Source organism: Eleginops maclovinus, chromosome 1 (assembly GCF_036324505.1).
Source record: "Eleginops maclovinus isolate JMC-PN-2008 ecotype Puerto Natales chromosome 1, JC_Emac_rtc_rv5, whole genome shotgun sequence".
In the NCBI taxonomy this organism is placed as follows: domain Eukaryota; kingdom Metazoa; phylum Chordata; class Actinopteri; order Perciformes; family Eleginopidae; genus Eleginops; species Eleginops maclovinus.
This window is the reverse complement of record NC_086349.1, coordinates 25182543-25206881: the sequence shown is the minus strand read 5'-3', so window position 1 is coordinate 25206881 and position 24339 is coordinate 25182543. Positions and strand designations below refer to the sequence as shown.

At 41.4% G+C, this 24339-nt stretch overlaps 1 protein-coding gene across 7 annotated transcripts in view; it reads right to left on the bottom strand.

Annotated features, from left to right (window-relative positions):
- Positions 1-24339, bottom strand: part of sulf2b (sulfatase 2b) — a 71929-nt gene that overhangs the window by 22863 nt on the left and 24727 nt on the right. For 5 of the 7 annotated variants that reach the window (XM_063884870.1, XM_063884879.1, XM_063884873.1 and 2 more), the window contains exon 3: positions 19948-20000. The exons of 1 other annotated variant lie outside the window; for it this stretch is intronic. The gene's annotated coding sequence lies outside the window, so the exon portion shown is untranslated. Of the gene's footprint in view, positions 1-8620; positions 8840-19947; positions 20001-24339 lie in introns of those variants that run through there. One more of the 7 variants, XM_063884872.1, reaches the window with a different exon arrangement.

The following is a 24339-nucleotide window of genomic DNA, read 5'->3' as shown; positions in this document are numbered from 1 at the left end:
TTGTTAAAAAATAAGTTAGAAATGTGAGCAGCAGTGGTCCAGGTATTGTTCTTGTTCTGGCCTCGCGTCGTGCTGCTGCAAACATATTCTCATTATTTCAGCCGTGTGTTTGGGAGAAATGTCAGCGCCGAACGCTCAGTGTTTATCTGCCGTGTGACGACGAGAATATTGATGACTGAGGGAGAGACAAAATGAAAACACTGCAGGATTAAGGATAAAACGCACACACACACACACACACACACACTATTAGCTACAGTCTTTTGTTTCTCAGATAATAAAACGCAGAAATCCTTTAAGTCACACTCACACAAAGCACAGCGGGAATGTGTGTATGTGTGTGTGTGGTTTCCTTTCTGTACAACAATGTGTGTGTGTGTGTGTGTGTGTGTGTGTGTGTGTGTGTGTGTGTGTGTGTGTGTGTGTGTGTGTGTGTGTATGAGACGTGTTCATCTGTACTGCGGGCTTGTGCGTGTGTGCTCACAGCAGGGTGCGTCATGCAAATTAGGCAGTAATCAAAACAGAGGCTTAGTGATCCTTCTCCACACACCCACACACAGACAGTGAGGTGTGTGTGTGTGTGTGTGTGTGTGTGTGTGTATGTGTGTGTGTGTGGTTTGTGGTTGCTCTCCTGTTAAAGTGGTCTAGAGGCTCCAGCTGTGAGCAGACTGAGATTACACACAACCCGCTGAGAGAGAGACATGAGCCTCGCTCGCCCGGTGTGAGGGGTTCAGTGGACTTCTGTTCTCCAGAGGAACATGTAGTACGTTCATAAACATTAAGAACACTCAGAAAATGAACAATGTTTAGGCGTTTATAACATTTAGAAGATTGTAAACTTTTAGAAAATCGAAACGTAAAAATATCTTTTAAAAAGCGTTTCGTCTAGAATGTCTACATTGTTTAGATTAGAACCATTCGAACAAACTAGAATGCTTAGAATGTTATGTACATTTTGAACGTTGAGTCAAATTTGGAACGCATTTAAATATTCAAGATTTTAAACGCTAACGAATAATAAATGAACGGTCTTCACGACCCCTCAAAGCACTGCAGGTTACTCTGTTTGGCCCCCACGTTTCCTTAAAGAGGCCCTATTATGCTTTTTGGGGTTGTCCCTTTCCTGTAGTGTTTTATTTAGGTTTTTGGGAATGTAAATGGTCTGAAAATGCTAAAAAAAAAAAAACTTTGTTCCCTTCCACAACAGACAGCTTACCAATCAGAGCAGACTGGGCTCTGGTTTCAGACAGAGGGTGAAAAGAGGTGCTGCAGCACAGGCAGTATGAGAACAATGAAGAGCTTGTCATGTCACAGTAGAGGCAATAAATACTGATATGAACATGAGCATAAAAGGGCCTCTTTAAGCTTCAGGCAACAAAGCTACTTATTAAGTTAAGTTAAGTTAAGGGAAAGATCCTGTTTGGTGCAAACTTCACTATGTCAGTGGAAGTTAAGCTGCAGGGGAAGAGTTGTTTCTTTGGTGAAATAAAAGACAAAGACATGTGGACCCTCCCTGTTCAAATACCTTGGCTCTGTGGAGTACGTTCACTTTTATATCTGACATATTTCTGCCTTTATTGCCATTTGTTTTCACTTTTAGATAAAGACTGAGTGTGTGTTTTCCATTGAGCAGTACCTTTCATCTTTAAGATATATCATGTATATCCTCTCAGGGACTCATCTGTTATATTTTTAATTTCATTTAGAAGTTCAAGGTTGTTCTTACAGGATAATATCTATATTATTTGTGACTTTTATTCCCTTTAGTGATGCTTTCTGTATGTTTACTGCAGCTGGTGTTTACTGCCCTCTCCTCAGGCCGAGGTGAGGAGATAATGTTTCTCTGCTCTCAGAAGAAATCTCTGGACATCAAATAAACAAAACTATCTGCGATCCGGAGCAACAACTACCATTTTCAGGAGCTGAATATCAAATGAAAGAATGTATCAGGATTCAAAACAGCTGCTTTTATTTCCAGCAGCTTCACATCACAGTAATAAAAAGGCTTTTACCTTTAGTGAACTGAACCCTCTTAAAGGTATCAGATTAACTCAAGGCTCCTCCAGGCAGTCAGTGTATCAGGAGGACAAACGCAGCGTTTAACTTTAAAAGAAATACTATGAAATGCTTCTTAGACTGCTAGAGAAGTGTAAGGCATATTGATTAACTAAATCCACCTTCAAGCAGGCACCCCTTACCCCTTTCATTACTCTGACAGCAGTTTAAGCTGCAGTTTCACATCTGAATTAACACCTGAGTCACGTCAATACTAATATTCTAAGCAAAGTACAGCCGGGCTAAAGCAGCTACATTTATTTTCAAGGGAGCTTCTTTGGGAGTCACAGTGGAAAAGATTTGTTTTAGAGTATTTCTACATTTGACAGGGACAGAGCATATAAATAACATTGGTCCAAATATGCCAGAATTATTCAAAAAGGCTTATTTTCATCTGTAGTCCACAGTAGGGCAATTGCTAAAAGCACAGAAGTAAAGAATAAAAGCATAGAGAATAGAATTAAGGTTAAAAGCAGTGGGAACAAATGCAGATAAAAAGAGTGTGTCGTTCAAAAGGGACAAGAGAGAGAGAGAGAGTTCTTAAAGACTGAGGTGAAAAAAAGGTGATTTAGCCGGTGAATAGTGGAACTAATTACCTAATTGATTACCAGAACAATATTGGAGCCTCTTGGCCAAGAAGTGCTGGAAAAGGTTATTTTCGAGTCACCACATGTGGTAATTTACACTTCAAAAAGGATTGAAGATGCTCGTAAAATGAAAAATGTAGAGGCTAATTCAAAACATCTCTCTTGTAGAGGCACATGTTACTGAAGCAGAAAGATGTAATGACAGAGAGTTTAACCAGTAGAAGATGGAGTTGAAGAAAGCAGGTTGAGTGACATTTAATCTGAGGAAAGTGTTTCATTTAGTTTTTTAGTGCATGACAATTAAACGAGTACTTATTGCATAATGGACAGGATAAAAGGATCTAAATCAAGTCTGCCGAACCAGACATCATTGTTGTTTTACCTTCACCAAGGATGTTTAAATACTGGAAAAATACTGTCGCAATTATCATGACACTTGGGCCAAGAATGATCCTTTAAATATCGGTTGATCCAAATGATTTTTCTCTAATGGGAACGGCCTTGGCGACGGAGTGCTTTTCTACTTCTGCTGCATGAAGAGACAGTGATGAGATAAATTCCTCTCATCACATGAGCGCCACATTTAATTCATGTCCAGTGTAAAGACAAGATGGGATATAAGCCAATCACACTGCTGCCAATATCTTCCCTACTCAGGCTGTATTTTCATTCTCTGCGATGGGAAACCATAAACATCTGTAACGCTCGTCTCTGACCAGCGGTTTTTACTGCGAGCCAGACTGGAAAATAATCCCGGAGGTGAGTCTGCTCCTGGGTCAGTTTCTGGTCAGTTTCATAACGAGATAAAAGATAAACGTGTGGATTACGAGCAGCCTGTACTGCGGGGTCACTGCAGGACAGGACACATGTTGGGCTCTGCTTCACTCCAGATGTTCTTCATCTGATCCAGAAACCGAGGTAAAAAATGCTGCAGAGTTGCATCAGATCCCAAACCGTGCTCTCAATCCTGAAGCTCATTCCTACTCTTATAAATCATGGTACAAATATTAAATTACTTCATTTATGCATCTAATGAATATCATAAAGACATATTTTTTCAATTATTTAATATCATTTTTAACTGTTTGTTAATTAACTGGAGTATATAGTGTTTTTTGGCACATGTTACACCAAAAACATTGCTTGAAATCAGCTGTGATAAGTGGAAATAATGCAGAATAAAAATGTAGTTGGATCTCCCTCCCAATACACAGATAGAAAATGAATTAAGAAGTTTGCTTCTGTTCAAAACCTTCATTCACTTTGAAACATGGTAGGTGCAGTTTGGTGCATTAAATGGTAGCGATAACCACCATATACTCCCATATCACAATGTAAGTATTTTATTCTACTGCACAGAATTTCATTTGACATTATTTGTTTGATTCAATTTGACATGAATAAAGTTGACTTATTGCTTGGTTTTAGCTACACATTTCTGTAACTTGCACCATTTCATTGCACTTCTTTATGTCTTACGTTGCATTGACTTTTATTGCCGTGTTGTATTTGTTGTGCATAAAACAATAAAGCCTTTTCCTCTCAAATTTAATCGGCTGATAAGATTGAAATCAGGGGGCAAATCCCTGCAGCCGGTTTGACTTTTAGCAGAAGCCATTAGAGCAGAAGCTGTTAGAGCAGCGCATTAATGACCGCGGTCACATATGGAGGGGAACACTCAGCTGTTCGCATTCTTTTGTCCCTGCAGTGTATCACACTGTATTACCATACTATATTATGCGTGTTGAAATGTGCAGTCATGCTCTCCTGAACTGCAAACAGGAGGTCCACACTCCCCCGGGTGTCGTAAATCCTGTCGCCTGTCGTCCTGATGTGCCCTCGCTCCTCGATCACTTCTATCTGCTCATTAATATTCATGAGCCGGGGGCGGGGCCTTGGCGCAAATACAGCTGGCTGCAGAGAAACTCAATATGAAATGTGGCGAGTGTCAGTAAAGAGATGCGGTGATAATTCAGCCCTGGTGTTCCATATTCATTAGTGGAGGTTTTTACATGAAGACAGATGAAGGTGACGGTCAAATTGTAGGTTCCTAATGGAGTGAAATTCCTGATAGGACCAAATTGGTAGCCAAGAACTGTTCTGATAGAGCAGTGCACGAACGAGTCCTAAAACCCATAAATGAGTTAACATCTATCATCTTTATAGCCCAACATTAGCCGCCTTTAGCTTAGCAGTGGTGACGTGAAGTCATGTGACCGTGCTGTAGTTACTTTATAGCCCAACATTAGCCGCCTTTAGCTTAGCGATGGTGAGGTGAAGTCATGTGACCGTGCTGTAGTTCCTTTATAGCCCAACATTAGCCGCCTTTAGCTTAGCGATGGTGACGTGAAGTCATGTGACCGTGCTGTAGTTCCTTTATAGCCCAACATTAGCCGCCTTTAACTTAGCGATGGTGACGTGAAGTCATGTGACCGTGCGGTAGTTCCTTTATAGCCCAACATTAGCCGCCTTTAGCTTAGCGGTGGTGACGTGAAGTCATGTGACCGTGCGGTAGTTCCTTTATAGCCCAACATTAGCCGCCTTTAGCTTAGCGGTGGTGACGTGAAGTCATGTGACCGTGCGGTAGTTCCTTTATAGCCCAACATTAGCCGCCTTTAGCTTAGCGGTGGTGACGTGAAGTCATGTGACCGTGCGGTAGTTCCTTTATAGCCCAACATTAGCCTCCTTTAGCTTAGCGATGGTGACGTGAAGTCATGTGACCGTGCTGTAGTTCCTTTATAGCCCAACATTAGCCGCCTTTAGCTTAGCGGTGGTGACGTGAAGTCATGTGACCGTGCTGTAGTTCCTTTATAGCCCAACGTTAGCCGCCTTTAGCTTAGCTGTGGTGACGTGAAGTCATGTGACCGTGCTGTAGTTCCTTTATAGCCAAACGTTAGCCGCCTTTAGCTTAGCGGTGGTGACGTGAAGTCATGTGACCGTGCTGTTGTTAGAGTTAGAGTATCATAAATGTTTGTTTGCCACAGTGATTTTTTCTTTAATACCCATAAATCCATTAGCCAACTGGAATTGGTTATGTTGCAAAAACCAGGGTGATTCTAACTTCAGGGTCAGCCTAAAAAAATACGTAATCTCCTTTAGGATAGGATACACTGAGCCATCCTTAGAAAAGGAGAGGAGCTAATGCTGTCCTGAAATTACTATAGCAACAACAACAACGTGACGCACTATTCAGCCGTTCTCAGGAACAACCAATCGATCACGGATCAGTTTCAGACTTATTTACCGGTTTTCCATTTCCAAGTCCTTATGCAACTTTCAACCATATGTTAAACCAGTTTCCAGTTATGCAAAGACACAGGACCAGACTTATTTGGGAAAATCAACCACAACTGAAATCTCCAACCACGCAGAGGTGAAGGGTCAGAGGTCAGCTCGTCATAAACTGAAATGTCCAGTTTCGATGAATAAAGGAGATGATCTTATTACTCTTTATGTCCAGAGCCAGCTGAGCTCGGGACAGAGAGGAACATAATCAATACAGGAGCAGATATTTGCTTTGTCTCTCTGATCAATACGGCAGCTGATATTTCCTGACTGTTATCAATAAACATGTCAGCAGGTATTCAGAGTGAGGGGATTTAATTCCAGGCACTGCTTCACATCTTAACGCTCAGTCAGCATCAACACTGACTTTGACTTTCAGACAAAATCAGCTGCTGGTAACCAGAGACGGAGATGTGTGCCTGTGATTTAAGTTTTCTTCAGTATGAAAGCAGTGAGAGTTGACTGTACTTATATATCTCTTTATCAGGTCTTCTCGACCCCTCAAAGAGCTTCACAAACTACGGGTCACTCACCCATTCACGCAGAGCAGCACCTCTTGCTCTAGGGAAGCTAACACTCACACACACTCACTCTCCGTTGGCCATCGGGAGCAACTCAAGGACTGCGAGTCCACAGTCATGAACCACGAATGGGAACACTGGACAAAAGAGCTTCTAATGGATAATTGTGCATACTTTTAACGGTGCAAATCAGACAAAATGTTAACAAGTACGAGCTAAAATAACACGTTGTAGCCCACAGCTAAATACCTGACACGCTACAACATCACAGCGCCTGATTTTAACACACATTTTTAGTATTAAAAATTCCCCACAAAGAATTTCAAGAGTCAGACAATGACCAGATGAAAATGCAGTTCCATACAAGACGAAATCAAATCCTCTTTGCTCTATCAATGCAATAAAATCATCCAGTTTCTATTCTCTATCTGTAGTTTTTGTAAAACTTAAAGATTACACAACTCATATTTCATGGATATTTTCCAGCCAGAAATAATAGAACACTTTGCAATCATGCCTGTCTATAATCAGAAGGTTCTTATTGTGGGGTTTACTCATTTGTTATTCATAGCCTGATTTATATTACATTTTATACCTAAAAACCTGGCAAAAAATCAATGATTTAGACACTAGCTGTTGATGGTGTTTACTGATTTATGGAGGGATAAAAAGGCATCCAAAATGTCCTCAGAAAAACCTTTGAATCTACAAAAATAAAACTGTAGTTTTTGGACCTGGCAGAATTTCTGTTCTGGAAAAGTATGCATCTTAACACAAATTCAATAAGAAAAGGCTTCATTTGCATATTCAAAAATGACAAATGGGATGTTTCACAGTGATATGAAATAGTAAATCAGTTTACTCTATTCTCCTTAAATGACTTTTCCTTGAACCACAGCTTCTGTGTGAACGTAAGAATGACCTTAAGGTTGTGAAGCTCTGCTAAGTGCTAGGAAATGAAACTGATATGCATCTGAAGTATCTGATCGGTAGAGACAGAGAACAGAAGTATGCTCCAGAAAAGTGCAGCTCTCACTTCACTGCTTTCAGAACATAAAGTTTTGTGCAGCTTTAACTGAGATATCAAATCCCAGGACGGTTTGGGGAAATAGGAAACGTTATTTCTGCGCTCTCTCAGTCGAGGAGTGAAACCAAATGCTGACTGAGGACATACAGGATGTACAGAGCTTTGTTTGTATTATCGTTGAACCCCATAACAAGTCCAAAACCAACAACCTGTAAGTCCATCTCTGAAAACCTTCAGACTTCCTGACTGTAGCTCTCAGCTCATTACACATGTATTCCTAATAAAGGTATACATCTTCCAAAGCATCTCACCAATAAAAAGTCTCGTTTTGTTTCCCAAAGAATTGTGACATTAAATGTAACGTAGCCCACAAAACACACTTCAAAGTTCTGTTATGAAAGCTGTAATTGATTCATAATGAACAGTATTTTCATGCTGTGATTTATTGCTCTGTTTGAGTTGGACATGTGGTTATTAATTACTGTATATCCGCAGCATCTTAACCCATGATATTTATCTCATTTGTATCCTGAACATAAAAGCTGTTTCCTTCGTCTTTGCCAAATTCCCTTTTCTAACTGAGTGGAAAAAAGGACTTTAATTCAATAAATCGAACGAGTAGGACTAATTCATCATCAAACAATTAAATCCTTATTTGAAAGACTACAATGAGTCATCTTTTCCATGTCTCGTATGATACTTACTGAATGTGTTTAGCCAAATGAAAATGAAATAATTGGGGTTTTAATTTGAGAGCCACAGATAAGAAATCAGAGAGTATTAAGAGCCGAGTCCCCAAAAATGTTACTAACACCAGAGTGGTCCTTCACATGCGGCCTTGATTAGTCTCACTTTACACAAACAAATCCAAACTAAACCTCAACAACCTGATCTGATGTGAGATCAGCTCTAAAACACTGAATCACTTACTGCCACGGAGCGTTTATTCCACTCAGCGTGAAGAAGGAGCCAACAAACGAAACAAAATACAGAAGCTCAGACAACACAAAACATCCCGAAACTCAAGATCACTTCTCCTTTTCTTCTCCTCTTCTTCCTCCTCCTCTTTCACTTCCTCACAGAGAACATTTTTCACTCTGAAACACCTCTAAATTTCTCAGTATTTCACCCTCTTTTTCTCCTACCTGCTTTTCATGATCCTCTGCTGCCTTGCTCTTCGGCTTCGCCCCAAAACCGACAACCTCCCCCCTTCAGTTTACGTCCTGTCGGTTGTTGCCGCAGCAGCAGACATGGTAATAATCCCCGTGGCAACAGCTCTCGGTGACCGCCGCTCGCCTCCCGTTGTAACAACAGCTGAGCTCCTCCTCCTCCTCCAGCCTCTTTATCTCTTTCTGTAAATCTTTTTATACCTCAAATTCAGTTCCTCCCCGCTCCTCTCATCCCCTCACGTCTCCCCCCCGCTCTTTCTCTCCCGCTCTATTGTGTCTCTATCTCTTCATCACTTGCTCATCTCTCTTTGCCTTATTGCTGTTTATTCTCAGAGAAGAAGAGGCGAGGAAAATGAAAATGAGCTGATTAACTTTCTGTCAGGAGAACCAGAAGGAGGAGCCGTAACAAGAGTGGAGGGACGGTTAAACCACGAGCCGGAGAAGGCATCTTGTATCAGGATTTAATCACAGTTTTAAAATGTCGTTGTCGTCTGTGTTCTGCTCTTAGAAGAAGATGTGTCTTAGCCTCACATGAGCCTGTGTTGAGTCAAAAACAGGTAATTAAATCTAGATATTTTCTCTCTTTGCAAAGCGGTTCAGTTCCAGAGCGTTGTGCGTTTCTGCACACTGTTTTAAAGTCCTGGTGTCTTATTATCATATTCAACAAAAGAATCTTTTCACTGCAACAACAGGATGTTCCCGCATTTGTTTAAAGTTGTTTTACAGAGTCGGAGAGGGCTTTTGTTTCCTGGTGAAATCAAGCACCATCGGTAGTCTCCTGAATGCCGTTCACAAATGTCAGAAGGTTCAGTCACATTATTTCTGTTCTTTCAGCCCCTAAAGAGGATGTGAGGATTAACAGTCAAGAGTGATCACAAACAAAACGCCAAGCTACAATTATTACTTTATATTTTCATGCTGTACTAAAAAGTAACTCATAAGCTCATAAAGATAGAATCGGAGGATGAAACCCTCTTTATTAGTCACATACATGCACACAGCAGAGCACACACAGTGAAATGTGTCCACTGCATTTAACCCATCCTAGCACTAGGAGCAGTGGGCAGCTATTGCGCAGCGCCCGGGGAGCAATGGGAAGGGGGGATGAAGGTGTCTGGTGCCTTGCTCAAGGACACCGCAGCAGGGCCTAGGAGGTGAACTGGGACCTCTCCAATTAGCAGTCCACCTTCCATATTTTCAAGTCTGTTCGGGGACTTGAACCGGCGACCCTACGATTCCCAATCCAAGCCCCTACTGACTGAGCCACTGCTGGACCACTAGACCCCCCTATAGTACTACAAAGAAATCCAACTGTACCATTAGATCCCCCTAAAGTACCTCTAGATTGTACGGTACCACTTTACAACAAGACTACCCTTGTAAAGGAATAGTTTGTCATTCATTTATTAATTAGGTTGTGAACACAAGTTTTTACAAGACAAGAGAGAAACAGGGGGACTGTGACCGGTTGCTTGCCAAATAGTGAGCCCACATTTATCTGTACTGCTAAGCCTTATATTGGCTACTTAGCTTAAGAGATGCCAAGAAACATCAAGAAGGATGGGGAGGGGGGGGGGAATCAACTCAGCGAACAACAGATACTGAGGATGCTGGCTGATGAAGAAGAGGAAGGAAGCTAGGTAGCCAATCTAAGGCTTAGTCATCTTGCCAAATAGTGACCCTGTGTTGATGTATGGAAACTATGTAAGAACTGGTTTATAAATGCTTCTTAATGGTTAATAAAGTGTTTACAACCTAATTATAAACCCTTTATGAATCCTTTATAAGGGTAGTCTTGTTAAGTGGTACCGGTTTTCCTATAGAACTAGAACAATCCTACTCTACCACTACAATCTACTGACGAACCACAAGTCTCACCACAACCACTTTCCCATTATCTAAACACAGAGTCATCTAATACACATCTAACTACGAAACAAAAGTGAACTGTGACCTGTGAATCATGGGGCTTCGATAAAAGTGATTGGAAGTCGAACCTTATCCGTACTCTCACGCTCAACTCGTCAAAAACTGCAGCTTTTAAACTGTGAGATTCTAGTTTCCCCTCAGAGGATCACTTTTTGAGTCAGGAACTGCTTGTCATTTTCTATTAGTTACAAATAGTTAGTTAATGTTTAGGAAAAGCTTGTGGTTGAAGTAGAGCGATACAAATGTCATGAGATCACTGACTAAGTGACTCCACCACTTACTATTGCTCAATAATGAAATAATGAAGGATCCTCTCGATTTGGAAATGATAAATAACAGACACTAATGAGTCTGACTCTGACCGATGAGTGGGGTTTGTCTTTCCCTTTCAGATCAATGGACTGATTTTAAATCCCAGTGGTGGTAATTAAAGGGACCCGGGTTATGATATAATATGGATAACTCGGAGCCGCTGACCCGGACACTGAAGGTTTAATCTGTGTTTTCTTTAAACAGTCACACAGTGTCCAGGTCTGAATGATTTATCCGCAGCAGCACAGCGATGTTCTGCGGCTGCTTTATTGATGAGCTGGATGTCAGCGGCTCCACAGGAGCATCAAATGTAAATGCACATCTCCACTTTCAGCCTGCTGATGTTTCCTCTCACAGACGTCTCAGGAGGATCTGATGACTCTGTGTTTCTCCCACCATCAGTCTCTGTGAAGCAGCCATGCACCAGCCACAAATAAACTGTGAACGCTCTCAGTCACGATGAAAACATCCCCACTGAAAACCTCCAGAAGGGGAGTGGTTTTTTTATTGGTAAGGAAATAATTAAATGCTGCTATAAAGAAGCCCTATGCTTTTGGGGGTTTTCACTTTCCTGTATTGTGCTATGGGTTTTAGTGCATGTAAATGGTCTGCAAAGGTTCAAATCCCTGTCTTCCCATACTCTTCCGAGGCACTCCGGTATCTCACCTGATTTTTGGCTCCCCAATTTCTACCAAGGGAGTTATTCAGAGAAGTGGGCATTTCTTTTTGGCCGTGTCGTTTGTTGTTGTTTTCTGACAGTTTGACAAATGGGCTTCTGGTCCAGTGGGACAGTTTGGGATTTATGGGCTTTTAGAGCAAATGCTTGGGACCTGTATGCCTTCTCTTGACCAAAAAAAACACAACAGTTTATGACCAGCTCTGTCCGAAGTCCCTTATTTGTGTGGAATTGTCATAATAAGTATATATATTTTACAATAAGGGTCAGAAATGTGCATTGCGAGGTGCACCAAACAAAAGAACAACAGCCTTTTTCCATTTCTGAAAAGACTTAAGTTCGTGCGGCTTATTTGACGCTACGGCACTTGCAGGGTTCTTGCTCTTCTGAGTTTGATCCCTCTTGGTTTATTGCAACTATTACAACATTTTTTGGGACAAAAGTGTCCCCAGAATAAAATCTGAATTAATGTATATCGAGATAATAGTGACCGTTGACCAGAAATGTGGAAACAGTTCAGCTCAATAAGTCTACATTTGTGCCAAAATCCATCAAAGCCTTCGTGAGAAATGACATTTACCAGAAAACCTGAAAACTCTCATAAGTACGGAGACATTGAAGTACCTTTTGTGGGAGGAAAACGCAATCTCCAAACTGAACATATGGGCAATTTCATAATAAACGTCCTTTCCAAAATGAAATGTTCTCCAGGTAAATCTATTTAGAGATCAGTCATTAAATCCACACAGAAAAAGAAAATGTTTTGAACGATTTAAAGACAGAAAATCAAATATCTGCCAAATTACAAATGACTGAAAGAGCAAATAGAGGAGGAATAACAACCTGGGAATACTGTTGAAGGGTGGAGTCCCCCTTTAAGAGACACTCTGCCCATCTGCTATAAGCCATCTACACACACACACACACACACACACACACACACACACACACACACTTCGACATGAATAGAACATGGAGACAGAATCGTCATACTAAGAACAAACCTATCTCTGTCTCATTTACGCTCGTCTTTTTCATGCCTTCATCTTCACACCACCCCCGTCTGCATCATATCCATCCGTCCATCAGATATACATATTATAAATCCAACACACAGGCTTCACTGTCATGTGTGAGCGGGCATACTAATGGGAGAAATACCACATAGTAAGACTTCATTGATCACTGGAGTTGCAGCACGTAATCACACAATTACTTTCTTTAAATCACGTTGTGTTGGATTTGTGGAAAGGAGAAGGAGAAGAACAGAAACAAGCAAACAGACGCTTTCTAAATGACCGTTAAAATCATTGTACCGACACTATCTAAGAGGACATTGAAGGTCGGACTGTTTACTCTAACAGGAAAGGGAAAACCCAAGGAAGCACAGGGCCTCTTTGAGTCAGATTTCCATGATGTTTATAATTATTTTGTGCTGCCATCACGTTACGATATGATACATCAGTGAGATAAAGCCTGATATTTTCCCTGCTTGGCAGATGCTTCATTTCCAGCATCAAACACTAACAATATTCAAGATAATAAACAAGAATATGTACGTTTGATATTACATTACGATCACTTTAGAGCAGTGGTTCTTAACCTGGGTTCGATCGAGCCCCAGGGGTTCGGTGAGTCAGTCTCAGGGGTTCGGCGGAGGTCAAGACACACACCCGACTCATATGATTCATGATGACACGCCCCGCCTGGCCATCACTGGCTGCAGGGGATCACGCTACATCGCTTGGCCTATCTGTGCAGCAGGGAATTTGATGCGCTCAGTAGTCGACTCGACTCAGTAGCCGAGTGACTGTCGTGATGGTACATGTGATTTCTTTCCTAATATTTTAATCCCTTCATACGAACTATATCGAGCAAAAAAAGAAAGTGGTCGGACGAATATGTACAATATGGATTCACATGTATAACGGAACGGGATGGGAATCAGCGTCCTAACTGCATGATTTGCAATGCCAAGTTGAGCAATTCTAGTCTAACACTGGCAAAACTAAGGGAACACTTCCTTAAGCAGCATGGAGATGGGGAATACAAGAACACAACGCTTGCTGAATTCAAGGTGAAGAGAGCCAGATTCGATGAAAAGGCTACTCTGCCTGTTCTCGGCTTTGTACCCATCAACAAACCGATCCTCACAGCATCGTACGAAGCTGCTTACCTGATCGCAAAGCAGGGCAAACCACACACCATTGGTGAAACACTCATAGCGGCTGTCACACTGATTTGCAGTAAGTACTCATTATTATGTTTTGGTGTGAAAATCATGTTTTGCTGGTTTTGTTCTTTGTGAAGTTGATGCACGGTTCACTTTGTGCATCAGTAAAACATATACCTATGTCTTGAATTTGAAAAAATCATATTTGATTTTTCCAATAAAGAAGGGTTCTGTGAACACGCATATGAAACTGGTGGGGTTCAGTACCTCCAACAAGGTTAAGAGCCACTGCTTTAGAGGGTTTGTTCAATACCCATTTGATTTGACATATGTGGCCACCTTTCATATATTATTAAAGTACACAATATTTATTCCATTGTACCTACATCATTATGTCTATTTCACTTCTTTATTGCACTATTTAATGTCTTTCTCTTTCGAGTACAGTGCATGTTGCATTGTCGGATTTTCATTGCCAAAACAACCGTGCAGCTTTTTGCATTTGACAAATAAAGCCTTTGACTCTTTGAAAATGTTGAAAATATACATATAGTGTGTGTCAGAGAAGCATGTGTGAGGAAAGAGAGGAAAAATAAGTAGTTCAGAAACAAAGACATGAACCCATTGAGAAGGAAGCGTGTTGTTAAAAGGAAGTAGACGCGGAGAGAGGAGGTAGAGGAGGAAAAGTGTGAGGAATAAAGAGCAGGAGAAGCGGAGATGAGTTATCTGACTAATGAACTGCTATTATCTGGCGGCGCTGAGAGACTGACGGAGGAGAGACGGACGGACGGCGTCTTGTCCTCCGGTGAGAAGCCGCTCTGAAGCAGGAGCTGCCTGATGAAATGAAATGCTAATGAGACGACGCTCGCACATCTGACGGACTCGACATCACGTCCCAGCTCCGAGGTGGCTGATGAAACTCAGAGCGTGGGGAAAACACTGGTTTGTTGTTCAGAGGAATAAATACGACGAGTTTACAGCCACAGAAACATTATTCAGCATGTCTTTATACAACGTTTCAGAGGATATCGTACGGAAAGTTACAGCTCATTTTCTTGCGTTCTCCTATAAATATCCAGCCAGACATACAGTCATTGAAACTACTAGCTCTAGTTTTAAAGTCTACATCAACAACGACATTTTGACGTCCAGTTACCTTCCAGTAATATTCAGCATGTCATTATACATCATAAGGAAAATGTATTCCTTATTTCTCTTGCTTTCTCCTATAGATGTCCAGCAGGACAGGTGAGTTTTTCGCTCGATTCAAGCATTAAAGAATTAGGCGAAGACTCTTAAAGTCCTGACCTCTGTCAACTGTCTCCACTCTCCAGAGTTTTTCCACATATTTATATATTAATACAGTTTTTATTTATACTGCAGAGTATTTCATTTCACACTTGGACTTATTTTCTTATATTTTACTCTATATATTTTCCTTACTTTTAATGTTTAAGGCAAAATATGTCCAAAGGAAAAAAAGCAGAAGAGAGACAGGCTGTGTGTGTGTGTGTGTGTGTGTGTGTGTGTGTGTGTGTGTGTGTGTGTGTGTGTGTGTGTGTGTAGTCAGAGGTGAGTGTTTAACATGATCACAGCTTTCTAATGGAGTTAGTAATTACATCATGGAAGCCTGCCAGCAAAACCCACCTGTGCACACACACACACACACACACACACACACACACACACACACACACACACACACACACACACACACACACACACACACACACACACACACACACACACACACACACACACACACACACACACACACACACACACACACACACTTTGATCATAGTAAAAAGCAACAATTTTGTGTCATTACGTTCAATCACGGCCGCTCCAATCAGAACCTCTAACACCGACCTTTGACACTTTTTTTGAAATATATCATTTTACCCGAGAGAGAATATCTTGCGGAGATAAATGTATTTAATAAAGCAGAACAATATTTCACAGAGGAACAGAAGAAGATAAAGGACAGAGGAAAATATCTTGTGGAAGTGGCTCTCATTTTCTTTTGTAGTGTGCAAATTATGATGTTCATTCATTCCACAAAGTGACTGAACCCCGAAATAATCACAGTTTTCAACCAGAATTTTTTTTCTTAGAAGTCTGCGATGATTCATTTAGTTTTTGGTCTGATTTCTCTTGGGTTTGCATGTGAATTCTGTTAAAATGTGTAATTTCTTTGTTTTTTAAAGCTTTTTCTAGTGTTTTCCAATAATTCATAATTCTTAAGTGTGTGTTATTTCTCATCTTTATTTAACCTGCTGGACTGGTGTCTTTGTAACGCTTACATGTTAGCACCAACAACATGACAGTGTTATATTGTGTCAAATGTGTGTGTGTCTGCCAGCTTGTTTTTCTGAATCGCTTCTCCATGAAATGTAAAAAGTGTCTTGTGACTCTTTTGGAGACAGCGCAGTCAATTTAGAAATTAATTTGCTGTGCAGAAAACAAATCAGCTCCACTGCTCTGTATTCTTCACGGTCGCTGCTGCACTGATTCGTGTGTGTGTTTGTGTGTGTGTGTGTGTGTGTGTGAGCTCTTTTCAGACACACAACAAAAGAGCTTTCAGATTCAAATCCAGTCCTTCGACACACATGATGGAGAGAGTTGAGATAAAGAGAGAGAGAGAGAGAGAGTCCGAGCGGCTAAAAGAACATCTCTCTCTCTCTCTTTCTCCTGACTCTATTTCATTTCAGTCGTTATGGTAACCACGCATGATTATTATGGGCTGCTCTGAGATGTGGACTAATGGAAGCAAAAGAGCTGCACAACACATGAAGACTACCTACCTACCTACCTACCTACCTACCTTCCTTCCTTCCTTCCTTCCTTCCTTCCTTCCTTCCTTCCTTCCTTCCTTCCTTCCTTCCTTCCTTCCTTCCTTCCTTCCTTCCTTCCTTCCTTCCTTCCTTCCTTCCTTCCTTCCTTCCTTCCTTCCTTCCTTCCTTCCTTCCTTCCTTCCTTCCTTCCTTCCTTCCTTCCTTCCTTCCTTCCTTCCTACCTACCTACCTACCTACCTACCAGAGTGTTTTATTTCCGGTGTTTTTTAGTGAGGGTCTCTGGTCCTCCACAACAGTAGTGCAGTTCCCACTCATCCTTCCTGCTTACAGATCCTGATCCTCTCCGGTTTGTGAGGAAATACTATAATAAATCCTGTTGTAACACCACTGGAAGTGAGGGTTAAACTAACCCCTTATAAAGCTGCATCTACTGTTTACCTCCCCTCCAGGTTGTAATGTTCATTATGTAAAATCACTTCTATAATAAGGCTGGTGATACTCTAGATTTCATCCCTAGATGTTCAGACTCAAGTAACAGGAACTTTGAGTTTCAAAGCCTGATTTAGCTTCTCTCTCCGAGCCATGGAGGGCTTTTTTTGTGCATCAACTATTTAAAACACAAACAGTCACACATTTTCTACTGATTATTCCATCAATTAAATCGATTAATTGAAGAAGAAATACTTTCCCTTTATTAAAAGCAATAGTACTTTTAGAAAAGTATCGTAAAGTGAACCACTCATTGGTTTCCATTTTAGGAATTACTTATTTTTATACTTCATTTTATTGCCAACAATTATATTATTGGGCAAAACTGGATCTATTTAAGTATCATGAGGAGAAATGATAATGAAATAAAAATGAATAATTGATAAATTAAGGCCAGAACGATGATTTATATTAATAGTTAGGCTACAAACCTATCTCTGTCTCATTTACGCTCGTCTTTTTCATGCCTTCATCTTCACACCACCCCCGTCTGCATCATATCCATCCGTCCATCAGATATACATATTATAAATCCAACAAACAGGCTTCACTGTCATGTGTGAGCGGGCATACTAATGGGAGAAATACAACATAGTAAGACTTCATTGATCACTGGAGTTGCAGCACGTAATCACACAATTACTTTCTTTAAATCACGTTGTGTTGGATTTGTTAGGCTGCTTAAGTTTCTTGGGGAATTATTTCAGTGCAACACACTACAACACTACAGTGTGGATTAATCTGCCACTGAGGATAGTCCCCATCTGTTTTCTATTAAAAACAACTTAAAAACTACAGAGCGTAGCTGTTCTAAACATGAAAACATACATCTGTATTTTAATCTGAATTTTCTGAAGGTAAAAAGGGCGTGAAGCTACGACAAAAAAATAGAAGATGAATTAAAAAATAATAATAGAATAAAATATTTCCATAAATATTAACAAATCTCAATAAATTGCAATAAAAAGATAAATAAATAAAAATAAAAAGATAAATAAATTAAAATTAAAATGTTTATACAAGCATAAGAAGTCAAATGTCCAACACAAAATAAAATAGCATTGGATAAATAAATCAGAAGACGTTATATGGGATTATAGCAGATCACACTCTTTGCTGATGACACTGTATACTATATAACAGATTGGTGAATTTGCTGCTTATAAACAGAGTAAGGGAAGGAGATGAGTTATTTTATTGGATCCTCTATGAGACTTCAAGCAGAGGAATGATGTTTGCGATAATTAATCCAAACATGTCTGATTTTCTGATCATCGTTCATTCAGATGGAACCAGCTGTCGATCTACTGTCAGATTTACAGATATTTTTACATGTCATAAAGATGCACGCCATCAGAAAAGAAACCATCAGAAGTGCTTTGGTTGTTTTACAGAAACACAGTGGGCCGCCAGCTGGAGAAGCCGTCGGCTCGTCTGCTTTGAGGGGAAGAAGAGGAAACTGAACTTGACACAAAGACACGAATAACAGACGGATGAGAGTAAATAATCTTTTTGTTTCCTCTCTGACCCGCTGTGAGGCAGCATCGAGAGCCCCGGGGAAGTTTGGTTTTCTGCTCGTTATCACTGTCAGGACTCTGTACAATGCACTAAATAACAACTGAACAACAAACAAACAATCATCTCCAACTTTCAGAATGTATTAGCTCATCGGTTTTCATTTTAAATTGATGTTTTTTCATTACTGTGAAGAAGAAGAAGAAGAAGAAGAAGAAGAAGAAGAAGAAGAAGAAGAAGAAGAGGAAGAGGAAGAGGAAGAGGAAGAAGAAGAGGAAGAGGAAGAGGAAGAGGAAGAAGAAGAAGAAGAAGAGGAAGAGGAAGAGGAAGAGGAAGAGGAAGAAGAAGAAGAAGAAGAAGAAGAAGAAGAAGAAGAAGAAGAGGAAGAGGAAGAGGAAGAAGAAGAGGAAGAGGAAGAAGAAGAAGAAGAAGAAGAGGAAGAGGAAGAGGAAGAGGAAGAAGAGGAAGAGGAAGAAGAAGAAGAAGAAGAAGAAGAAGAAGAAGAAGAAGAAGAAAAAGAAGAAGACTGGGCGAGTCTCCAACTTGTTCAGGGACTGAGCCACTGAGGCGCCTCAGAAACAAGATCCACTGAGAGACAGAGTAATGGCACGCTGCAGTCTACTGGGCCCCTGGCATCATTTGGCAGAGAGTGCGGTGTGTGTGTGTGTGTGTGTGTGTGTGTGTGTGTGTGTGTGTGTGTGTGTGTGTGTGTGTGTGTGTGTGTGTGTGTACCTCCTGCAGTCAGCCTTGTTGCCAGCAGCAGGCTGAACTAATCAGTTAGCGAGTTAGCTGCAGCGCTACTTGACCTTTTGACCTCTGGCTACTTTAACAGACACATAAAAAAATATATTCAGAAATACACACACACACACACACACACACACACACACACACACACACACACACACACACACACACACACACACACACACACACACACACACACACACACACACACACACACACACACACACACACACACACACACACACACACACACACGGCAAACTGTGTGAAAGTGTTTTCAAAGACCAAATACACCGAAAGGTAACCATGGATGCAGATGCGAAACAGTCACAGCTCAGTGGTCCGTGTGTGTGTATATGGGTGTGTGTGAGTGTGTGTGTGTGTGTGTGTGTGTCTATATGTGTTTTCATGATGGATGTGGTATCTAACCAGTTGTAGCGGCCCGACTGCAGGAGGCACAAATCGAAAAATTCATCACACACTAACACATGCAGACTAATTACAAATTGGTTCTCTGCGTGTGTGTGAGTGTGTGTGTGTGTGTGTGTGTGTGTGTGTGTGAGTGTGTGTGAGTGTGTGTAGTGTGTGTGTGTGTGTGTGTGTGTGTGTGTGTGTGTGTGTGTGTGTGTGTGTGTGTGTGTGTGTGTGTGTGTGTGTGTGTGACCTTGTACAGGCGTAGAGTGCAGTTTGACACAATGTGTTCAGCTCAACAGGAACCTGGAATAAACACACACATTTTAGGTTAAAGCGCACACACATATACAGCCAACAAGTATAACGGTGTGCAGGGGAGGCAGCGCCCCCTACAGACTGCAGTGTTCATTACGGCAACAATGTTTTCTTTTTTCTTTAAAGGTGCCGTATTATTATTATTTTTTTTTTTGGGGGGGGGGGGGGTTCCCTTTCCTGTGGTGTGCTTTATAGGTTTTTGAGAATCTAAATCATCTGCATCATTTTATTGGCTAGCACTCCAAAACATTGTACGTATTAGGCTAAGGGGCGGGACTTCTCTAAGCGGTTGATGAATCACAGCAGAGCCAGCTAACTAACCAATCAGAGCAGACGGGGCTCTGGTTTCAGAAAGAGGGTGAAAAGAGGAGCTGCAGCACAGGCAGTATGAGAAAAATATTACAGCATGGAGACATGTCCCAGTAGAGACACAACATACTGATATGAAACCTCTTTAAAGTTAGCATTAGCATCTCACAGACATACTGTTGTTGCTGTAGACTTTTTCTTCTTAATAAGGTGTTTACAAATAAAGCATGCCTTCGTCAGCGTAAGAACAGATATTGAAGGCACTTCAAATCCTAAAATGAACTCCAAATAAACTTAAAATCCTCCCAATTTGAGGCGGGAACATAATCCTTCAGAGTTTCTATTCATCACCCAATCAAACATGACAACTGGAAACAAAAGCTGCTTATGCGGTTGACAGGCAAAACAATTTTGAAATGGCATTTTATTATGTAATTATGGCGACTAATCCTCCATTATGAAAGTCTCTTATGAACTAAAGGGTTTTCTGTTTGCTTTTACTGAAGCTTGTAGCAAGACTGAACATTTCACATTATAGAGAAGCATTCATGAACTAATTCACATCCTGGTGTCTTTTGTTTTATGAACAAAGATGCTCAGTGAAACATTCTTGGGGGATTTTGTTTATAAAAATGGGTTCATATCAGGCGATTGAAAATGCATTAAATAAAACGTAGCCAGGTTGTTATATGGGGACATATTTTTGTCGTAGCAATAGCCCCACAACTATGCAAAATGCTAAACCTTACAAGTTTGTAAAGGCATTGGAATAAAGGGTAATCTAAGGTTTGAAAAATGTAGCTGAAGTGGCAAAAAAGTTTGTCTACTGGCCATAAAAACAGTACACCTTAATGAAACTAAAGACTAAGCAAAACTACAGCACGGTCACATGACTTCACCTCACCCCCGCTAAGCTAAAGGCGGCTAATGTTGGACTATAAAGGAACTACAGCACGGTCACATGACTTCATGTCACCACCGCTAAGCTAAAGGAGGCTAATGTTGGGCTATAAAGGAACTACAGCACGGTCACATGACTTCACGTCTCCCCCGCTAAGCTAAAGGAGGCTAATGTTGGACTATAAAGGAACTACAGCACGGTCACATGACTTCACATCACCCCCGCTAAGCTAAAGGCGGCTAATGTTGGACTATAAAGGAACTACAGCACGGTCACATGACTTCATGTCACCACCGCTAAGCTAAAGGAGGCTAATGTTGGGCTATAAAGGAACTACAGCACGGTCACATGACTTCACGTCTCCCCCGCTAAGCTAAAGGAGGCTAATGTTGGACTATAAAGGAACTACAGCACGGTCACATGACTTCACGTCGCCACCGCTAAGCTAAAGGAGGCTAACGTTGGGCTATAAAGGAACTACAGCACGGTCACATGACTTCACGTCGCCACCGCTAAGCTAAAGGAGGCTAATGTTGGGCTATAAAGGAACTACAGCACGGTCACGACTTCACGTCGCCACCGCTAAGCTTAAGGTGGCTAACGTTGGGCTATAAAGGAACTACAGCACGGTCACATGACTTCACGTCGCCACCGCTAAGCTTAAGGTGGCTAACGTTAGTTGTATCCAGGCTTTAGGACTCATTCCTGCACTACAGTGTTGGCACTCCAGCTGCACTTTGGAATTGTGGCTTGTGTGATCCCATTGCAATATGTGACAGGGGCAGATTTTATTACCAGAAGACATTAAGAACAGATTGTTTTGTTTTGTGAGAGCAGGTCTCAATCTGCCTGCAGATGTACTGTTTTAATTTACATTCTTTCATGTGGCTTCTTGTCATCTGCATTAATAAAAGTTATTGTTTGATCACGCTTCTCTTTCAACATGTGATACAGTAAATCTATGTCGACAGAAAGCACTTGTCGTGTTCGTGTTTCCTCTTGTTTAAAAATTCTGTGAACTGTGATCATTCTGCAGCCGGAGGCGTGCAAATGTTTCCATGTCACACAAACCAAAACAGACTCACATCAGAAACTCATTAGCTCAGCTGTGAAGCTAAAACTGTCTGTGGGGGGTTTACACCTCCTGTAGATATGACTGTGAAGTGATGCTGTCAGTTGTTGTGCACGCCTGGTGGGTAACAGACCTGTAGGGACCCTACTATGCTTAATTTCAGGTTCATATGTCTATTTTGTGCAACTACTGTGACATGTTTTCATGCTCATCTAGAGACACATTGGAATTGTAGCCTTTGCAGGCCATTTAGATGCACCAAAACGCAATACAGGAAAGAGAAAACCAGAAAAAGCATAAAAACGCTTCTGTAAAATACAGTTTCAAGACGTAATAATACACAATGATGTCTTTCAGTTACATTTTCTGTGACAATTAAACACAGAGTGACAGACACACACACACACACCCTAATGGTCAGACAGTTAGAATGGTGAGTGACCATGGTAACGATTGCCACTGCTCATCCTCCACCTGAGACTCTTTGTGTGTGTGTGTGTGTGTGTGTGTGTGTGTGTGTGTGTGTGTGTGTGTGTGTGTGTGTGTGTGTGTGTGTGTGTGTGTTGTAATTACTTCAGCAAGGGCACTGCCAGGGATGCAGATGTCTTCAGGGGAAACAAACACACACACCTGAGACACATGCACACTGAAACAATATCTGACACACACTGCTGATAAAATTGGAATTGTCCACACACCCAGTCGCTGCTTGTTATAATACTGACACACACACACACACACACACACACACACACACACACACACACACACACACACACACACACACACACACACACACACACACACACACACACACACACACACACACACACACACACACACACACACACACACACACACAGTAATAGAAAAGTAAATCAAAATGATGACAGGGAGTTGGCAAGGTCGACATGTAATGGACAATCGATCAACAAACTGCACAACTACTAACCCATACAACAATGCGTACGTTGCTCCCAAGTTGCTCCTGATGGTTAAAGGCATGCAAATGAATGAATGCTGACTTTGACACGCTGCTACTATTTTCAACGCCTCCAATACCAACCAACTTCACAGCAGAGGGAGGGTTACATTTTCGCATTTTAAGTGGACATTGATGCCATGCCAACATTTGAATCGTCCCACTCCATCAACTTGATTAGAAATGGAAAGAGTTCTCAATTCTGTCTGATATTGGGTAAAGATTGGAGTGAAGTAAACCAAACTACAATGTCAGGCAATAATGCTCTCTATTGTGCGCTGTAGTGTTAGTCCCACCCGTGGCTGATTACCCCGATTGCTATTTAATCGCGGATTCATTCATGTCATGATGCCAGCGAATCAGCCACCTCAAAAGAGGGGGTGGATTCTACAGTCTGCACAGAGACAAGTTGTCTATTATAGTCTGTCAGTTTTTCAAGGAATAAATTCATACAGCAAGCGGGTCTTCACCTCAATTTGCTTCATGTAAAGGCTGTTTGCATCCACTTGCTCCTTCATATTTAACCCCCCACCTCTAAAAGTAGCACTCAATACACTTTTAGTGCAATACATTTTATATGCAAATCAGCAGCTCCTTGCTTCCTCTGCTGCCTGAAACACTGCCTGTGTGTGTGTGTGTGTGTGTGTGTGTGTGTGTGTGTGTGTGTGTGTGTGTGTGTGTGTGTGTGTGTGTGTGTGTGTATGTGTGTTTCCCGGGATTAATTTCCTGCTCTTGTGCTTGTGTTTTTGTAAACTCCCTTTCTTGATTCAGAGTTTGTGAAACGGCGGCAGAGGAGGAGAGCCGCGGGCAAAATTTAGTTTGTCCTCCACAGAGCAGCGGACATTTGTCTAGTTATTTATTTATCTTCCCTTCTGTACAAATAGCTGAAGGCTGTAAGAAGCAGCGAGACCATCAGTTACACCTCCTCCCCCTCCCTCCCTTATCGCCTCTCTCCTCTCACCCGTCCTCCACCTACACCTGGTAACCTGTTGACCTGTCAGCACACAAGAGAGCTCTGAGTGTTTGTGTGTGCGTGTGTGTGTGTGTGAATGTGTGTGTGTGT